Here is a 22,311-nt window from a genome sequence, read left to right as displayed (position 1 = left end):
ATATATGTACTCATATAAGTATATTTTCACAAATAAAAACACCTATATATATGTACTCATATAAGAATATTTTCACACAAAAAAACCTATATTGATAATATACAGGTTTCTCAATCTAATATGCAAATATCATAACTAAACTTTCTTATAACATAGTTTATGAACATATCTTCACTTTCACATTTTTAATACAGGTTTATGGCCTATAATAACAAGTTTCAGACGAATAGAATGTGTCCATTTTTATACTTATCATCTTCAATCGTAAGTTTGACGACAGAGCATAAAATTCGTCCATCCATCCTTCCTTCCTACCTAATCAGTTTTACTTAATAAATCACCGAAGAGATCTTAGCCATTTGTCTACGTTTGTTATATGTGAAAGTAGAGAAGTTAAGAAACTGTGGCATCCCTTTTATATTGCTTAACCTGTCTAGTGATAAGACATTTTGGGAAGACTTAGTGATATTTAGAACTCTAATATAGTCCTGTTATACAGAAATGTATTATGTTTTCTGTCCCCTCAGTTAATACATGGATTTTCACAGTTTTTTTTTTTCATTTCTATTTGTAAGCAGAGGTTTCATCAACTAAACAAAATAACTTTTGTTAACATCTTGTGACTCTTAAATTCTGTAGAGTTTTTTTTTTTCAGTACTCATTAAGTAGTATTCAGTTTGGCTTTTTGTTTTTTTAGTCCGATAGTGAAACTCACATTGAACAATAAGAGAGATCAGTAAAGTTTCTTTTCCAAATTTTCTTTCTTACCACTTTCACACACTTATTGTAAACACTTGCCCTTGTGTATCGTGTTTATTTTAATAAAAAAAACAACTATTTCATACATTCTCTGAATTCATTCTTCCTTATTAGTGAGATTAGTTTGAGTTCAAAACACAAAAGCCTATATTCTATAGCTGATATTTAGAAAACTCGCTGTTTAGCGTGCCCTGCCATGTACTTTTCTGAAAATTCTTGCAATCTAGAATACCAAAGACTAGATATGGAGAAAAAAATATGGTTACATGAGTATGGATATCGCTGTTGTGAAGGTTTAATGCTGTTCGAGTGGATCAAATAAGAACATCATTAATATTTATTTCTTAAACTATATAGAAATTATAATAGAAATGGGTAATTGGAACTAATGAAATTGAGTCTAGATATATAAACATAAAATAATAAACATATATTCGCAAAATAATTTAATATAAAAATGAAGTAATGAATGGATATAATAACAATCAGGAAAATATTTTTGAGAAGGAAAAGAGTTTTATTGAGGAAAAGCAGTGGCGGCGCCAGGATATTTTCGTTGGGGAGAGGGGTGCTGAGGTAAAATGCCATCAATATGAAGTGTAGATGGTAAATTATAATAATGTAAATACCAAGGTACATTTCAGAAATCTGAAATTTATTACAAATAATCTGTTTATGAAAATATGCGTATATGTAAAAGAAGAAGCTTACCTAAATTCCACCCAAGGTAATACATAATAATAAAGAAAATCAAGATTAGCTTAGATTGAACATTTAATATACCATTAAGAGTAAAGCTACAAATCAAAAGAAATATAACATAAAGACATAGTTTACATAGCAGAAACAAATTATCCCATGTGAAGTTAATACACTCTGAGGAAAAGTAAGGTCACTATCAGGCTAACTGTCTTTCATCATGTGTTTATAGTCAATATTAGTTCAAAACAATGTGCCTGTTCTGGTGATTGGCAGCAAATTTTGGATGGCTGATACGCAATGCAAAACGATCTCACAGAGGACACAACACCGGCTAAATGCTTGATAGTTTTGACCTATACACAATACACTTATACATGATTGCTATGTTTTACTTTTCGATAAAGATAAATGAAATTAATGGGTAAATACCTTTGAAACCTTTGGTTTATCAAGTAAAATCCCTGATGATCTGTTGTAACTTGAAATCAACGTGGTTGTCTAATCTTCGTCAAAGCTCAAAATAGAATGGCATTACACAGGGAGCGGCAAAACAGCGCATGAGTTTCACTGCATTCAGTACGTTGCTATGGGACGCATGACACATACTTCTGTCTTAATGAAGACGTTGAGTTCTGAATCTATGTCTCTTTGATGTTAATTGTTAAGCAACAACGACGATTGTGTTTTCCATATTTTAGGAATATATGTAGGTAACAATATTGGGAGCTGAGGGGCTTGACTCATTTGGGGCTCAAGCCACCCCAAGTCCCCTTGGCGCCACCACTGAGGAAAAATTGAAAAGAAAATTAAAAAAAAAGGATTAAACAGAAAGTGAAACACAGTCAAAGAAAATATTTATGGAAACTACACCTAAAAAGAGGTAAGAGGAAGTATTTTTTATTCTAAACTAAAACGTTTGCTAATTCCCTGAGGGAACTTGGTGTTGAGTTGGAAGATAAAATGTCGTTTTGTGCTTTTAATTTTAATAGTGGATAGCTAGTACATTCATGTTGGAGTTACTATTATGGAATAGTAACTTTGAGGTCAGTGAACCCTTCTCTTACAAGTTTGAGGGATTTAAGTAAAAGATCACTAATTCATCTGTCTCTAACACGTAACTTATGACACGTGTTACACTGAATGTTCTTTTAACTATTCTAGATAATCTTTTCCTGAATGATGTTGTATCTCAAGGTATGCCTTTATATTACTTTTGATGGGCTTTTCTCCAATGTTTTCGTCCGATACATTGATGACATTTTAGGAATTGTTACATGTATCAAAGCTCAAATAGAGTAGTTAATCGATTTTATTCAGCTATTACACCTTGCCCTTGAATACACTTATCAAATCTCTAATGAAAGTACCTCATTTCTCAACATCAGTATCCACATTTCGGGTGTGTGACTCTTTTAAAACTACCCTACACCAAAGATACTAATAGTAATGTTTACTCAGATAACAATTTTTTTTCCATTCATACGAAAAAGGTTGCCATTCCTAAGGACAGTTAACGAGATTGAAATGCTTATGCTCTAAGAGCCACGACATTTCCTCCAAAACCACTGAGATGAAAAAGTTTCAAAACTGTAACTTCCAGGTTATTTCATCAGAAATTCCCACAAATATATACATACTATCAAATAACAATACTATACTATCTTTATCATAGCTGAAGTATGATTTGTTGCAGGTCTCTTTGCGGATGGTTCTGGTGATCTATAGTGATCCATACATCTTTATTTTCAAATGTCATCAAGTACAATGGATATTTCTGTCTTGAAAAATCTAAATTTTCATCTAAACACATCTTTATTGGTGAATTTATGAATTTTTTGAGCCAGAAACAACTTTTACACGCCCTTTTAAAATGCAAATAATTTTCTGTGCATCACACTACCTTCATCCTACTAAAGAATGAGAAAATGTAATTCTGATGCCTGCTGTTTTGATTTTATATTGGGCTTGATTGCCACGTGACTTGATGGTTTGGATTTTCAAAATTGTTATAATATAATATAATTGTGTGTGTTTTTCTTATAGTGAAACCACCTCGGACTATCTGCTCAGCCCACCGAAAGGAATCGAACCCCTGATTTTAGCGGTGTAAATCCGGAGACATACCGCTGTACTAGCGGGGGTTATAATATAATTAACTTTATCATTATAATGATATCTTAGGACTCTGTCATTTCGAAATTATAATACTAGGAGAAGAAGACTGTAATTTGTTAAATATGTTTGTAGCTACAAGCATCATGAGATATATATCTGTATTAAAAGTAGCATGAGCTAAGCAACAATTATCTTTCAAACTTTAAAATTATTAGTACACTAGCTAAATGACCGTTTAATTAAATGGTTCATTACCACTTTAATCAAACATCGCAAATGTTCATTATTAGTGAACAATTTTAAAACCTAACGTTGTTCTGCAATGAAAATTCCGCCCTCCGCCAATACAGTGGTAAATCTACGGATTTCCAATGCTAAAATCAGGAGGTTTGATTTCCCTCGATGGGCTCAGCAGATAGCCCGATGTGGCCTTGTTACAAGAAAGCACACACACATACAATGGAAATTCCTCATATTCTTGTAAATTAGAGTAAGAAGGAAAATGGAAATTAAGTAAATCTAATTAGCACTGATAATTAGCAGTTAAGTCTAAATGATTTTCCCTAATATAAGTACTAGTTAAAAATTTAAGTTTAATTACAGAATTTCAAGACTCCATATACTCCGATTAGCTATAAAATTGAGTGTTAATGACGCTACAATTATGAATTTTACCTCTGCCGTTCACAAACCGTATAATAACAGCCGATTGGATAACTTTGTACCTAACAATAAATATTATGCTTACCCTAATAAAAACATCGGAAGTGGTATTACCGTCGTGATACACACAAGAGAAGGCGTAAATATTTTTACTATTATGAGTGCTAAGATTATTGTTTAACATTTCTATCGTTAATCAATAAATATTTTCATAAATGGTGTTATTAATACTATCTGCTTAAATGTATAAGTATTAATAAAACGTTGAACAAACATCTATACAAATACTCATTTATAGATTTTACCAAAGTTCATCATGTGTGTAACCATGCGGGAGTCAGGGAGGTCATATGACCCCTCTACCCCACTTCGGAGGAAACTATACGCTCTCGGTAGGTGTATGTATGTTTTCTTATAGCAACACCACATGGGCTGTCTCCTGAGTCCACCAAGAGGAATCGAACCCTTGATTTTAGCGTTGTAAATTCGTCGACTTTCCACTGTACCAGCGGGAGACCTCTTGGAAGGAGATTAAAGGAAAAGAAAAGAAAGAAAATAAAAAAGGAAAATATGGACGGAATAGGGAAGAAATATGGATTAGATAGAGACAGAAAAATCACCGTGACAATATCAACATTAAGATTTGACCTTTGATTTTTTTTCACTCACTCCATTGCCATTAGGGCGCGAGCACATGTAGGCCAGTAAACAATTGAACAGTGGATCAAGGGAGGTGATGCAACCACTAATGTGATTCTGTATCTCTTTTTTCTCTCTTTACTTCTTGTTATGGTTGAGTGATGAATAGATAGATGTTTTTTTTTCTGTTTTTCTAATTAATACTTATATTGTGATAAAGTTTTTAAAAGAAAAATAATTTTTTTTAAATTTTGTATTTTAATTAGACAATATTTTTTCTTAGTTGTATTATTAAATGTTTGTTTGGTCTAAAAGTATTTATATTTTGTGAATAATTTAATAAAATTCAAAACATTAAATTTTAGGCATTTTTTGCGTATTTTAGCCTTTCCAGGGCATGGGGTTATTTGAATAATGGATATATAGAATACATATATTTTAAGATTACATTTGTCATTTTATTCCTTTTTTTTCCATTTGTTTGTTTTGAATTTCGCGCAGGGCTATCTGCGCTAGCCGTCTAATTTTGCAGTGTAAGACTAGAGGTAAGGCAGCTAGTCATCACCACCCACCGCCAACTCTTGGGCTACTCTTTTACCAACGAATAGTGGGATTGATCGTCACATTATAACGCCCCTACGGCTGAAAGAGCGAGCATGTTTGGTGCGACCGGGATTTGAACCCGCGACCCCCGGATTACGAGTCGAACGCCTTCACCCACCTGGTCATGCCGGGCCACGATTACGTCAGCAAACTAACATTTTGAAGTGAATTACAAGGGCGCACTGGTATGATGATTAACTTTATAGTAAGAAAGTCTCAAAATTAATAATTTAACCAAATTTATAAAATATTATGTTCGTAGCTTTACTTTAAAATATTAAAAGCTCCATTTAAAACAACAACAACAAAGCGTAATCAATAAATATAAATAGTGCATATATATTTACTCTTCTGTTGTTTACTTACTTGGCTGTTGCTAATTAATGTTACAAAACTCTAAATAGTATCTATAAATTATAAAAAGTACAGAATTACCCCCTATAAACTCTATCATCCAGTTCTTCCTTTAAGGCGTCAAAGAAAATTAACTTTTCCTCTTTGTAAAACCTGGGCATAAGAAAGTTCACCACTACCATGTGCTGTCAAATAAAGTACTAGCTTTGAATGAAAATTGGTTGGCAGGTGAAGTTGCAAAAATTATATAATGTGAATACCAGATAACCAAATCTATAAATTGCATTACTATTCTCATAAATCTTCAAACATATTCACATAAGTACATTTTGTAAAACTTATATACGAAATTTCAAGAATGCTTGTTCAATACAACAATACATAATCACAAAACCTACATTTAACTGCGTATACTGGACGAAAAGATGTTCATCTAAGTCACGATCACATCCATACTAATTCTGTCAGAACATCAATTTCTAATGTTCTGCCATGGTCTAAAGGCAAAGTCAACTGACATATATATCATCTGTCAGAGTTTGTTAAGCATTAATGATTGAAATTTCTAGAATTGTTATTGGTTTATAGTTATCAGTGATAAAGTAATTACTGCCCTCCTCAGACAATTATCTTCCACAGTTAGTTCAAATGAACTCGTTTCATTATTTTCATTCACCATCATTGAAACTCACAAAGATATGTTTTGTTTTTATTCGATTATTTTAAGAATATTACAAAACACATTTGTCCCTCTGGGAAAGCGGTAAGTCTATGGATTTACAACGTTAAAATCAGGAGTTTGATTCCCTTCGATGGACACAGCAGATAGCCCGATGTGGCTTTGTTATAAGAAAACACACACAAAAAAACACATTTAAGTTTTAAAGAAATGCTTCCTGGATAAAAATGCGTAAAACGACTTGTAAGGTTAGATCAAGTGTTTAACATTCGTAAGATTGTGAAGTGATGCCCACATGAATCAATACCGAAAAACACCTGTTAACATTGGTAACATAATATTAAGTCATTCTTCAATACTGCTGTGTATTAATTTAGATAGAAAGTCATAGTGTATATGCATATTTATGATAATCATATATACACTGCTAGGCAAAATCTTAAGGCCAATGAGCATAAAGAAAAATATGCATTTTGCGTTTTAGACTGAACCACTTATTTGAGTAGAGCTTCGAAAGATGACAATAAGAGAAGGGAAAAAAAACAAAACTTTTAGCATTTAATATGGAAAATGTGAACACAATGAAATTAGCCTAAATACTAGCTTTTGCAGCTCGACAATTCTGCCACGTTCAAACACTGTCAACTTTTAGCCTTTACCATGTTTTTACCCAATGTAACACAGGAGATGTCAGTGGGAGATGTTGACAACACTAATGCTTGAACACAAATGATTACATTTCGTGATGTGTTTACCGATTAACGCTTCGTTTCAGTATGGTTTTAAACTTTTGACCAGCTAGTATTTAGGCTAATTTCATAGTGTTCACATTTTTCCTATTAAATGCTAAAACGTTTTTATTTTTATTTTATTTTCCCTATTTTTATTGTCATCTTTCGAAGCTCTACTCAAATAAACGATTCAGTCTAACAACGCAGCCCTCCGCTAGTACAGCGGTATGTCTCCGGATTTACACCGCTAAAATCAGGGGTTCGATTCCTCTCGGTGGGCTGACCAGATAGCTCGATGTGGCTTTGCTATAAGAAAAAAAAAAAAACACACTCACAACGCAAAATGCATATTTTTCTTTACGTTCATTGGCCTTAAGATTTTGGCCAGCAGTGTAATAACATAAGTAAGACTAATATACATTTATTATTTTGGTCTCGCATTTCACATGTGTTGTATATCTGGAAGATATTTGGATTGAAAAGACAATCAATGAGTATCTTATAGCCAGTTATCTAAATGAGTGTTCTATAAGTTTTGTTTATGGAAATGTTCGTTTTTTGGATCAAACATGATGGATATTTCTTTATTATTATGGCACTGGCCTGTTGGTCTTCAAAAGAAACAATACAATGCTTTTCAAATAAAAATACAGTCAGAAGATAGAAAATGATGGACATTTTGCATAATCACTTGACTTAGAATAACAGGTCTGTCAGGACCATCCGATCTTGAGAAAATCATGAAGGTACATTTAGTGTTTTGTGTCGTTATGTAAAGTGAAAACGTCAGTAAATAATTATTATTGTTTTCTGGGTACTAGGTTTAATATTTTCACAACTTATATTATTATCTTTGTCAATGGTTTTAACATTTGAAATATGACAGGAGTGGTTATGTCTAGCAATGCGTACAATTAATCTGAGTATACGAGCTATTTTGGTGTCGCTTCACCCCAAATTTAAAGCAGCTTCATTTATTACGTCTATAAAGGTTTGTACGTCTTCATTAACTCTACCCTAATAAAACCAGTATAATGCCTGTTACCCAAACCTTCGACTATGTTCATTAACATTGATACAGCATTGAACAAATTACCTGTTAAAGTAATATGAATAATTCCTTCAGTGAGAGTTTTTATTGTACAACTGTCAAATCTTTTACTATTTATCTCAGCAATTTAGTGATATCTTTTGCTAGTCTTATTAAATCTTCAATACAATTAGTGTTTTTCACTTTTCTTTCTTCAGACATTACACAGGCCTACGATGGTCTTATTGTCTTGAAATTTTTTACATGTTCTGTTGTAATTTCGGTGCGCTAAAACGAAAATGATATCAATTTTCTCATCACGTACAGATTCTTCACAAAACGTGATATGTACTTTACATAAGTGAATTATTCTCATTACAATCGAATCATATTTTGTCATGCTGAAAATGTTGACAACTACTGGCTATAGATTTCTCTATACCAATCGTAACATGAGAGTCTTATCGACCGTTCTAGAACTCTCGAGTAACACACCATGAGTACGTCAGTGGTTAACTGGCCGCATGGAATGTTTCTTCAGGGTATTATTTGTTTGTATGTGCACTTTGACATTTTTTTTTCATGATTATTTATTCATAGCTATGGCAAGAAGAGGTTGAATAAATGATCCAAATATATTACGTTATATTTGTGGTAACTTTGCTGTAAATTTTATCTAAGTATGAAGATTTATTTCCCGACTTGTAAAATCATTACGTGATATAAAATAATGCTGTTTGTTATCAAGCATAAAGCTACACAAAGGACCATCTGTGCTCTGCCCATTACGTGTATCGAAACCCGTTTTCTAGTGGTATAAGTCCGCAAACATACATAAGCTATAAAATGATGAATATTATTTTCAAAATCCGCGTAGCTGAATTATGAAAAATCCGTTATTAAAACCAAAACAACTTTGTAAATTTAGATTCGTTGGCCTGTATTGTTAAAGCGAAAAACTGTTAGGTTAAATCAGAGATAGCATTACTTACAGTGTGTTTGTGTGAAGAATTCATTCCAAGGTTTGTAGCACAGCCATATTGATAGGTCCATTAGTCGATGTGGGTCAGATGGAGCAAGATGTATCCAGAGTTGGAAACACGATATTTTATACACTTGTTTCTGAGTCTTCCGATTTCTCAAGATGTCCAGCAGATCTACTTTCACAAGTTAATTCTTTATAGGTAAAAGTGGAATCTTCTAGCAAACCATAACTATAATCACTTGTTAATTGGCTCATATGGAAGTGTCTCTCAGTAATTATTTGCTGACCTTGGCACGAACACCCGAAATTATTAACTCAGAGTGTACAAAGACAAATCGTGTAACTTCTGTCTTTTTACAGATACCATTTCATTCACTGATTTTTTCAAAGTTCTGTTCATTGTTTTTAATTAAGCTGCTTTCTCCAAAAATGATTTATAAAATAAACAATTGCTACTTTCTCTTAAGGAATTATGTCTGTTCGACAATGGTAATCATAATTGTAATTTCCATTCTTCTTAGTCAAGGCTAGGAATATATATCCAGCTAGCTCATGTAATTTGTTTGAAATTTGTCTGACTCGTATTTGGTAATGTGGTTTGCTAGTTAGCTTCACGTTTTTATAAATTTTTTGGTTTGCTGTACTTCTCTCTGTAACACTTTGCGTGTTAATTAAAACTCCGTTTTTTTGAAATTCTCAGTATTTATTTTATAACAAAGGGTTTAGGTTATACGCTAACCAAACTCCATCTGGGAAGAGAAACATCCAACAACATCTCAAAGTATGGATAAATAGGCAATGAGATTTCAAGTTGTTATGCAGAAAGCAATATTCAAAGTTGAAACGGCTCAGACGCGACAACGACAAGCATACAACCATAAGAGAAGCCCAGATAGCTTTAGAGTAGGTGACATCGTTAATTAACGACTAGCTGGAGTACCTGTCCTCTGAACGGAAGTAATATAGATTCATGAATGAAAAGTTCTTAGGACATGAAAAATTTGCTACCCTGATATCAAATTGTGAAAAACGCAAAAATTCCAATAAATAATGTGACGGTCAATCCCACTATTCGTTAGTAAAAGAGTAGCCCAAGAGTTGGCGGTGGGTGGTGATGACTAGCTGCCTTCCCTCCAGTCTTACACTACTATATTAGGGACGGCTAGCACAGATGGCCCTCGAGTAGCTTTGTGCGAAATTCAAAACAAAACAAAACGAACCACCCTACCATATTTAGCGAAAATTCATCTATAAGAGGTGAGCTAATGAAAAAAACGCCATAAAAGCACAAAACGCAAACTGCACAATTGAAAATTTGTATGTACTCGCACATGGACCTTATAAACCTCTATACCAACTTTGCTAAAGATTCAAATTCACCCTGAGAAGAAGTTACATGGACACAAAAGACAGTACTATTATATTTATATAGATACACCCATTATCTTTGCAAGAAATAATTTCACTGTAAAATTTGGTTCAAGGAGGGATAGACATTTTGGAGCTACTAAATGATTAATTCCATTAGTGTATTAATTAAGATATCCTATTTCAGATGCAACTATAGGACGATTTCATGTTTTAATATAAAGAGATAAATATAGTTACTTGGTGAAAATTTTTGGACATTGGAGAAGATGAAAATCATCCTAGACAGTTGCAACAAAATAGGAATATCGACTACAGTGAATTTGGAGGTCTTCCGTCCACATGACAAAATACTTTTGCTGTTCTATCCATCAAGAGATCCTGCTAATGACTTACCTATGTTTCAAGCTTAACCTACTCAAAGAATATTATGACCGATACGATGAGTTGGTTATTACAATTCAGCTAGGTTTTTCAACTGTTAATAAACTTCCAATAAGCCAAACTGAAGCTGGAAACTAGTGTCGGTTTCATAATACATGCATACTCAAAATCAAGATATTTTAGATAGAAATTAAGTTAGTAATGTAATGTAGCCACAAATTCATTGTTGAAATAAACGATGAATCATATATATGTAAAACAGCTTGTTTGGGTTGAGAAATTTTTTACGTAGAGGAGTGGTAAATCAAACCATAGCAAAATAAATGTAGAATTCATTATTTCACACTTTTCGTTTACTTAATTTCTTTAATATTTATTGAAATTAATCACATTGAGGTTTGAACTGTATTGTTTATTAATGTTTGTATCTGGTTTCGGCCAACTACGAGTTTACTATTTTTCATTTTGTAAGTGATAAATTTGTATATTTTATTTGGAAGATTTTATTTCTGTTGTCATATTTAATAAATTTATTTTATTTACTTCTGGTTGTAGAGATGTTCTATTTAGGTCGCTACAATGTGTGCATTTTACTGATTCTCATTTCTGATTATTTTTTAGATTTAGCGATATCGTAAACAGCGCTATCTTTTGTGGGATTTGGCGTTTATTACGCAAACTGTATGCGTACACGCAGGTTAAATTAAATCTGAGTTTACGTGTTTAATAACAAATACACATTAAAAAATCTATGTGATAACAATGTATATTAATTTTAAATAGATATGTGATAGCTTATTTGAATTATTTGTTTTGTTGGTTTTTTTTGTATACTGAAGTAAAATGATGAGCGAGAAAGGAGCAATTGAACCTAAGGAAGGACGAAGAAGTAAACCAAACAAGTATACGGGGAATATGATTGCAGGGCTGTATGACCTCGGGGATACTTTAGGCCGTGGACACTTCGCAGTTGTGAAACTTGCTAAGCATGTGTTTACTGGTGAGCAAGTCGCTGTAAAAGTGATTGATAAAACTAAACTAGATGATATGTCACGTGCTCACCTTTTCAAGAAGTTCGTTTGATGAAACTTGTTCAACATCCTAATGTAGTTAGACTATATGATGTTATTGACACACAAACAAAACTTTACCTCATATTAGAATTCGGAAACGGTGGAGATATGTACGATTACATTATGAAACATGATAAAGGAATTGATGAGGAGACAGCTAAAACTTATTTCCAACAGATCCTTCATGCAATATCTTACTGCCACAAACTTCATGTGGTACACCGTGACTTGAAACCAGAAAACGTCGTATTTTTTGAAAAATTAGGAATGGTTAAATTGACAGACTTTGGATTTAGCAATAAGTTTTGCCCTGGTCAAAAACTGGAAACTTCATGTGGGTCATTAGCATACTCTGCACCAGAAATACTGTTGGGGATTCTTATGATGCACCAAAAGTAGGTAAGTACATATTTATTACATACAACGAGGAAAAAAAGAAAGATTTATGGTAAAGACATATTTTAAACATATTACAATTGTAATTAGAGATGAATAAGTAACTAGTTAGCCAAAGTGTTTATGTATATTTCTTGAATAGGATAAGCATAAAAATAATATTCAATAAAGATTTAAGTCATAAGAATATTTTGCAGTAACCTACCATACAAAATAATGAACTTTACTAAATCAGTGTATCTGATTTGATAAAAATTTTGTTTGATAAACATAATATAGAAAAAACAACTAACATTTAGAAGAAATGCAACAACGTAAGACCATAGTATATCTATTTAGAAATGAAAATACATTAATGTTAATCAAAGAACCAAACATCAACAAGATGTATTTATTATGCATTAAAGAATCTACAATAATGTGATTTTTTTGTTTTATACTATATATATTAGTGATAATTAATACATTTTGATAAAGTTAAGTAAAAACACAAGGAATGACTGTGTTAAAAACAGCAACTCAAACCTTGGACTAATTATATTAGTTTCTTATAACTTAATAAACAAGACAAAAATAAATAAAAAGCACTGCAATAATCAAAAAGAACACAGGGTACAAACTGTAATGCGGTATTATAAAATTACCCTGGTTTTGGAGGTGACTGCAGAAGTAGAACCCACATTGAGGTGGGGATATGCCATCTATCAGTCTTAATCTCCATTTGTCAGTCTCACCTAAGAAATAAGAGAGTAGAAATAGAAATTAAGAGAGCAAGATGTGGGTGCTCAAGCCCACAACATTCCATATCTGTATCACCCTTTACTGCCTGCAGACAGTTGTGGGAAGGTAACTGTAAAGAAAAAAATTAATTGAAATAAGAATAAGAAAATAAGGTACTGCCATTTGGGGGTAAGTAAATTGAAAACTTACATCTTGAAGCAAGCATTCCAGCCCCCATTATGGTAGAAAGGTACTTATTGATAGCACAGAAGATGAATTATACTAGTGTGAAACCTCCATCCAGTTATCTAAACAAACTAGTAAAAGCTCCCAACCACCATCAATTTATTAAGTCTACTATGACTGTTTTGCTCTAAACAAGCCTTCATATACAGCAAGGCATAGATCAGTTATAATGCTTATAACCATACCCTTCTGTTATTAACATTATAACTTCATAATTCATATGTTGTAAAATTTTTAATAAATCAATACTTAATCAGTAGTGTTGAAATACTGATACAAAATTAATAGTTAATAGATGTAATAAAGAAACTTTAAATAAAATTATTAAACTATTCTGTAACAAATATATGAATGTATTCAATAAATATAAAAAATAAAAATTAGAGAAATTTTACTTAAAATTTTTACTATTTTTGTTAAGAACACTGTCATTTAACAACTTGGGACTACTTTATGCAGATGTACACCTTGCTGCAAATAAAGGTTTGCTTAGAGCATAATAGTCACAGTATACATAATAAATTGGTGGTGGTTAGAAGCAATAGAAGTTTGTTTAGATAATTGTATGGGACTTTTCAATATGGTATAGTTCATTTGCTGTACTTTTAGTTAGTACCTATCAACCATATTGGGGCTGGAATGCTAACATAATGAGGTGGGTTTTCATCTTGCTTATCCCCAAATTATAGTGTCTTATTTTCATGTTCTTATTTTTATTTCAATTAATTTTTTCTTCTTTACTTCAAAGAGCAGTCACCTTCCAACAACTGTCTGTAAACAGTCAAGGGTGGTGTAGATGTGGGATGTTGTGGGTTTGAGCACCCAAATCTCGCTCTCCTAGTTTCTATTTTTATATATCTATTGCTACTCTTTTATTGGCAAATGAAAGTTAAGACTGATAGATGTATCCCCATTGCAATGTGGGTCCTGCTTGCAGTTACCTCAAAAACCTAGGGTGCATCTTATAATCCTCACATCATCATTTGTACTCTGTGATCTTTTCAATTCGTGCAGTGCTTTTTGTTTAATTTATTTTTGTTTTGGCTTGTTTTTAAGTTATAACAAACTAATATATATATGTTTCTGTGTTTAGGTAAATTGATTGTACATGTTAAAACCTTCTCCAAAGATTGTGTATGTGTTACTGTGTCAAGCTTGTAGTACACTTAATTACTCATTAACCTTTAGTTACACTTTATATGTTTACCTTACCTCAAATTACGTGGCATCTCCTTGTTGAATAAAATTTCTGTAGGTGTTAAAAAAGATGTAATTTAATGCACAAATACTTGCACAATTCTTGGATTAAAAGGAACTGAATGGAATGTTTATAGAGACTATAAAACATTCATGTTTTCTCTTCTACGATGTGACGGTTGAATTTTTACTTTATCTAGTCATATTTAAGTTTGATATTTGGTTTCAAATCTGTGTTTCATTAGTAAATGATTAAGCCATTTTTTGTGTTATCATAATGAGGTTTCAAACCAAGGCCTCAACAACAGCTGAAGGAAAAGTTAGTAGCTTAAGAAGTGGATAATATATTCTCATGTGGTGATTGGTTCTCAGCAGGAATAGTCCTTTTGATGACAGAACTTCTCTAAAAAAATGAACTAGTGGGCCTTTTTTTTTGCAGCTGTATGGATATGAGAATACGAACCTCTTTGTGAATTGTATTACATAAATGTCAGAAAATGGCAAAATATCAATTTTAAAATATTTCTCAGTTAATATTGTTGAAATGTAGTTAGAATTAATGTATAGGTTAATTATAAAATTTGTGCCTCAAAATAATTTTATGAAGCAGTGAAAATATGAAAAGGCTGAAAAATCCTTGTTTTCAGACCTTGAGCACGATGATTTAGAATTATGTTATTTTAAACTTATACATTGAAGTGTGTAATTCATGCAGAACAACTGCATTTTTTTTAAATTCAGAGACAAGAAAATAGTTATTTACTTGTTACTCAGAACAGCTGGTATGGGTATTAACACTTTTATTGATAAGGAGGGAACACAAACTCAAAGTCTTGTAATATGAGGGCCCAGTGTTATGAGAGCTACACAGCTCTTATTATCAGGGGTATACCAAATCTCATTTATTACACAGTTTGAATAGGCTAGGCTGTCTGACAAATTACATTGTAGGTATTCTCAACAACTAAACATCAATGAATGTTAGCAGGGAATGATGAAGAGGGTGTAAAATTGATTCTCTCATCACAGGCATGGTCAGTTTGAACAAGCTCATAACCTCTTTGTATTTTAATAAAAACTTTATAGTTTTGTTACTACTAACTTTTAATATAGTGTACATTTTCTCAATTTTAGCACTCTTTCAGTAAATAATATGTCTTTCACATTCAAAAAAATCATTTTTGTGAAGTATTTGGTTGGAATAGTCCACGTGCAAAATGATTTTCATGTTAAGATTAAAATACTTCTCTTTAACTAAAAATCTCAAATTTCATTTGTGTAATCTCTTAATCTTACACAAATTTCAAATGTTTGTTTGCAATAAAACTGTATATTTGACCTGTTATTTTCTATACCATAATTCTATATGATGTTGGTCAATTTCACCAATCTCATAACCACCAAAAAAAACTAAATTACCCTTTTTCTTTCTAGAATGGCTTCATATGTAGTGTAAAACTACATTTATTTATCCCAATTAACTTTTAAGCTTGTAACAGTATACATCTATTTGTAATTACATTTTATTGTTTTATTGCCCTTTTAACTATGTGTAATTATATTTGCACCATTGTAAGTCATAAATCACTTGGGGAACATGCAGCTAAAGTCACACTATTGAATTACATTAGCCATGAGCTACTCAAAGCTCATCTCATGTGTGCCTTGTGAATCAATATTATTATGCTATTTTTACTGTTTAATTTACATAACATAATCTTGACTATCATCAAAGGATCCATCATTTTACATTTTAGTTACTTCTATAATAATTAATAATAAACATGAAAAACGAGAAATAAAGTACTTACTTTTTTGTTGTTGCCTTTTGTCATTGACAATTGACCCAGCTTTTTTTATACTAATGTATAAATGCAGTAAATATATTTTGTTTAATTAAATAACTAACCAAAGAACATAAAATAACAAGATGCAAAAGCAGACAATTTCTTCTAACTACCATAGTTTTTCTGAATTTCTAATTGTGTGGCAAGAACCATTACAAAGTTATCTAATCTAGGCATCATCCTTCCAGTTTGTGCTAACACTGAAATTGATAATTTTCATTTTGAAAACAATATTATATAATATATCAGATATAATTTGATAGATGAACACCTTTGCTTTATATGGGTTATAGATAATATAGAATTAAACTTAAGTGAGAACTAATGTCAAATCCTGAAAGAGAGGATATAACAGGTGAGACTGGCAAGAGAGGTCTTATTTTGTATTTGATGACTGTAACCAAACAGAATGGAAGAGTATCAAAATAATGGTTTATTTAAGCAATTGTGATTTTGTAGTGAGTAATGTACATTGAATTTCATACTTGTTGGAGGGGTGGTGGATAAAATAGAGAAGATACCTAGAAAAATGTGTGTGTCACACTTGGAGGAATTCAGGATTTTTTTAAACATTGCTTTATAAAACTAAGAACTTAAAACTTGTGTACTATTAAAGTATGGGTTATTAAGTATGACTGTATGCTGTACTAATTGTTAGATTAATAAAATTTTGAATGTCAGTAAAACATCATGGTATCAACAGTAAAGTATGCCTGTAATGATAGGATTAAGATTTATCACTTTTAACAATAATTGTTTCTATGGAAATAACAATTTTTCAAGATTTAGCTCCATAAATAGAATTTTTATCAAACATTTAATCCATCTCTGTAAAAGATGCTGAAGAGTCACTATCACATCTTCATATTTCATAAAATATGGTAACAATTCTATTATAAGAAGTACTGCTAAATATAACCCATTTGGTAAATAATAAAAACTATACATTTTTATTGTCATTCATCAAGGACCATGAAATAGTGGTGCCATTTCTTTTGTGAAACCTCTTTCACCTTCTGATCAAGGATGAGTGTGTATCATAACCAAGTTATTCACCTTATATTGCAAATTCATACAATATTTATCATAATAGGATTATTTTTCTTATGTTTAACATGAGCTAAATAATAGTAGTGTATTAATCAGTTTTATAGAGTACTTGCACTATATTTGGTTAACATAATTCATTTGATTCTGAGGCTCTAAATCATACACATCTAAGGATAACATTAAATCTTTTTCAATCAAAAGCTAGACAGATCTTTCTACTGTGCTAACAAAAGCTCAAGTGTAAATACTCATCCCATTTATTTTAGTATAACTTCAATGTAGAATTTAATTATTATGATAATGTTTTAGTTTAGCTCTTTCAACAAGGTTTGATTTAGTCTTTATAGTACCCCTTTCAAATATTTTTATGCTACTTAAATATGTAAGAGGCACCACTATATCATCAATATATGACTTAGCTATTTTATAAAGTAACTCTAACAGACCAAGTTCAATTAGTTCAATGTTCTATTTAAGAAAAAAACAGAACTTTTTAAAATATTTCTAGTGAAGTGGGTGTTAGAAACAATATACTTACAAGTACCAATTTCAATAAAGTGTCTTTCTTTCCTTGGTTTTGTTAGTGTTCACATGTTTTCTGTGCTTTTTTCCCCTCTGATGATTTGAATGACAGTGTGATATGTTAGCTTCAATTATTTTTTTCTTGTCTTGGTCATTTCATTTATCCTAGAGACCTTTTAGATGAGTACCATCATTTCTTTAACAACTTTATGACTGTGTGTGTACTTTAAAAAAAGTATTTGACTGAGGAGTCACTTTTGATCAGTAATTTTCAAACCAGTGGTTTTGATACTTCCCAAGTTCTTGACATCACTTCAGAATTTTCATTACACCATTTAAATAGCAACCAAATATACTGCCAATGTACATCAAGTGATTGGTTCTCTTCTACCTCATTTGTCTTTAATTAGGTCCCTTGTCATTCTGTTTCTACTGAGCCTGCCTTATTTTATGGGATATTAAATCAGCTCTTTTCAGTGTTTCTTCACTCTGAACATATTTCTCTGTAGATGTACATGTGTAAACTACTTTGCCCAGTGATCTTTGGTTCATTTAAGTGATTTCTTGTGACCTTGTGCCTTTCCATCTCTATGCCCTCTTGTGTCTGCATCTAGCCATTTTCAACCTTCTGATGCCACATGTCTTCAACATCTTAAGGTAGCTAAAACGTCTCTGCTGGCTATGGAAACTGTAGAGTTAAGTTTTTATCCCATTTAGGGCATTTATTCTTGTCTTTTATCATCTTCAATAAGACCCTGCTTAAGATGAATGTGGTGTCCTATGGAATGCTGTCCCATTAATTTGTGGGTGCCACACTCCTTGTGATCTCCTTTTTAATGTTGTTTACAGAAAGAAGCTAAACTTTGTATTTTCTTTTTCTGAGCTGGCCCCTTCATCATTTTGAGTGTGGGATTACAACTCTTTGTGGTGTAGATAGGTAACATTTCTAAAGTTAACATTTTTCTTACCTGAAAATGTATTTCAGTTAGATATGCACCTCTATGTAATATCCTTCATCTAGAGCATTTTGTTTTATCTCTCCAGCATTAGTCTTTCAGATGCTTTTGTTTGTATGCATTACTGTGCATGGAGGATGTATCACTCCTTTGGTGGAGGGCTATAATCTAATGATGATAACATCAAACATGTTTTGACATATGTAGGGTTAGGACTATACATTGTCTGGGACATCATACAAAACAAAACAGAAACTCAACATATTAAGAAACCTAATAAACACAGCCACAAAAATATGCTCACCTAATAAAATTAATGATGAAATCAACCAAATATAACAACATCAAGTGACTGGTTCTTTCCTACTTCATTTGTCTTTAATTAGGTCCCTTGTCATTCTGTTTCTTCTGAGCCTGCCTTGTTTTATGGGAAATTCAACCAGCTCTTTTCACCACCTGTAACCTTGATACTGTTTTAGAGAAACAGTTCTAAGTATAAAAGTCTTGTTCCATCAACAGATTTCCTTCACAAAATGTTGAAAAATTTTACACACCTAGACCAACAACACAGTTAATGAAAAAAACCCATAATAAATTCAAAGAAACATACATTGACAATCATAACACCAACATAATTTATAAAATACAATGCAACAACTGGCATGGTTTCTATATTGGAAAAACAAGCGAAAAATGGAAACCAGATTCAAAGAACACGTAAGCACCTTTACACGTCTTTGAACACTGTAAATGAAGTAAGCACAACATAATCACAGAAAACACCAACATACTAAGCTAAGTTGGGAAACAAATACAAAGAAACACAAAATCAAAAAAGCCCTACTTAAACCAAAATTAGATCAGTGTGTAAAGGAGCACCTTTATACATATATTAATTAATAACCTACCATATGATTGCAACATTCCCTACAGCATCGTACCTGTTCACACTCTCATCTGTGCCTAGCAATGGTCAGTTGTTGACTCTCTCCTTTAACCTGAAGATGAACTAAGAAGGTCAAAGTGCTGTTCTGTACTTTATTTTAATTGAAGTTTTAATAATAATACCAGCCATCTTTAGAATATGTAAGTTTATATAGCTACATTAATATAGCTTAATTAACATGGTGTTTTCTTCTTCTTTTGTTGTTGTTTTGTTCTGAGACAAGAGCAAATATCTCCTCTCTTTTGCCAAAGCGATTAATGTGTTCTTGTTGTTTACCTAAATGCTAGATGTTTGGAGTCTGGGAGTGATCCTGTACATGTTAGTTTGTGGACATGCCCCTTTTTGGAAGCAAATGACAGTGAGACTTTGACCATGATTATGGACTGTAAATACACAATTCCAGCACATGTATCAGATGATTGTAAAAGGTAAGTGAATTGTATGATACATAAAACAAATTTAATATTTACTATTAAATACTGTAGCTTCCATGATATAAGGGTTTTAGAAAGTAAGTAATACTGCACTCATGTCAGGAGGATTATGGACTGCAAACAACTACTGCATCATGGATGTCAGAAGATTTACAAAAGATTAGTAACTGTCACAGCACCTGTTAGACTTCTGGAAAGTGAATAAACATTACTATACACCTCAGAAAAAATTATGGTAGTTAGGGTTGCAACAAGTGTTCAATGCTGATTTGGTATTTTTCTAAATCAGCTGTCTGAATTATTTGAAACTTTTTCAAGACCAAAACCTTGTGTAAACCTCTAATTTTGATGTATACTTTATGAAACTTATAAAATATTTGTTTCTTTGACAACTTTGTGCTGTCAAAGGAAATTTGTTAATTCTCACCTGTTTGTTTTCCTATAGATATGAGCATAGCCAGTTGGGTTAATGCATTCAACTCGTAATTTGAGGGTCACAGGTTCATATCCTGGTCACACCAAACATGCTCATCCTTTCAGCTGTGGTGGCATTATAATGTGATGGTGAATCCCACTATTTATTGTTAAAAGAGTAACCCAAGAGAGTTGGCAGTGGGTGGTGATGACTAGTTGCCTTCCCTCTAGCTTTACACTGCTAAATTAGGAATGACTAGCACAGATAGCCCTCGAGTAGCTTTGCCGCGAAAAAACAAACAAACAGATATGAGTGTAAAGCATTCTATAATAACACAAAGTTTGTTGCTAATTTAGTAACTTCACAATAAGATTTCTGTTTATAATTTCTGTTTTGAAGGTATAAGTATTTTATTCAGTACTGTTGGCTTTTTAATGTGAATTAAAGTAGAATTTATTCAAATTGACTAATGCTAGATAATGATAAAAATTAAAACCGTTTCTATGCTGAGGTAACAGTTTCATTTAATGATTTTGATAAATATATGGAGGAGGCAAGTGTTTTCAGAAACTTGTTTGTCAAAATATTATGAGTTACAAATGTTTCCTTCTTTTCACACAACCATTTCTTTCATGTATGCTGTTTTGCATGTACAGTTGGTATAGATAGATAATTTCCACTTCATTCATGATTGTAGTGAGTACAAGTCTACTTAATGCCTCTTGTCAGTGTTTCCCCTTTTTGAAACAACAGCAAAGATATTCAAGTAATTACCTAAAGCAGAGTGATTGTAGACACATATTGTGGTTTGTCTGTTACTCATAATTAAGACTAATAATTGTACGTTTAATTAAAGATTTATAAATGTTATTACACATTTGACATGCACCCAGCTGTGGATGAAGATAACCTTCATTCTGTTTCAGAAAAACACTTCTAAGTCTAAAAGTCTGGTTCCATTTGTTATATGTTTATTTGCAGGGATACATTTGTTGACTTGGTAAAATTGCTCAAATATGAGAAAAAGTTTGGAGAAGCATGGGTGGGGATGATGGTGCCAAATCCTAGTTCTAGTAGACTCAGATCAACATTTTCTGGTCAACTTTGATGTTTATGCTAAACTGAAGTATGATGATCATTTTAATGGGTTCATAAATGGACAGCTGATTAATAACAAAATGTCTTTTGTGCTGAAAGATATTTTGAACACCTTTGAAATGCACATACTCCTTAAAGTATAATGGTAGACAGTTTGAAAAGGATCATCATACAAGTCAACTCTTGTAAAGTTTTTGTCATGTGCCTTAATATGTACAGTTTTCACTCATTTGTTTAGAATAATATAGAAAAGAAATTTTTCTCGTGTTGTATATTATTTTTATGTGTTAGATGATTTAGATGCAGTCTAAAGTGGTCAGAGATAGACATGATCCAGTTCAAATTGGGGGCTAGATTTATAACAGAATTCTTTTGTTTTCAGTACTTAAGAACATTTTG

General features: G+C 32.0%; 1 pseudogene; it reads left to right on the top strand.

Annotated features, from left to right (window-relative positions):
• Positions 1-11,841: 11,841 nt before the first annotated feature.
• On the top strand, positions 11,842-21,922 carry LOC143243311 (SNF-related serine/threonine-protein kinase-like; annotated as a pseudogene).
• The last annotated feature ends 389 nt before the right edge of the window (positions 21,923-22,311 follow it).

Source organism: Tachypleus tridentatus, unplaced genomic scaffold (assembly GCF_004210375.1).
Source record: "Tachypleus tridentatus isolate NWPU-2018 unplaced genomic scaffold, ASM421037v1 Hic_cluster_2, whole genome shotgun sequence".
In the NCBI taxonomy this organism is placed as follows: Eukaryota; Metazoa; Arthropoda; class Merostomata; order Xiphosura; family Limulidae; genus Tachypleus; species Tachypleus tridentatus.
This window is presented reverse-complemented; position numbering and strand designations above follow the sequence as displayed.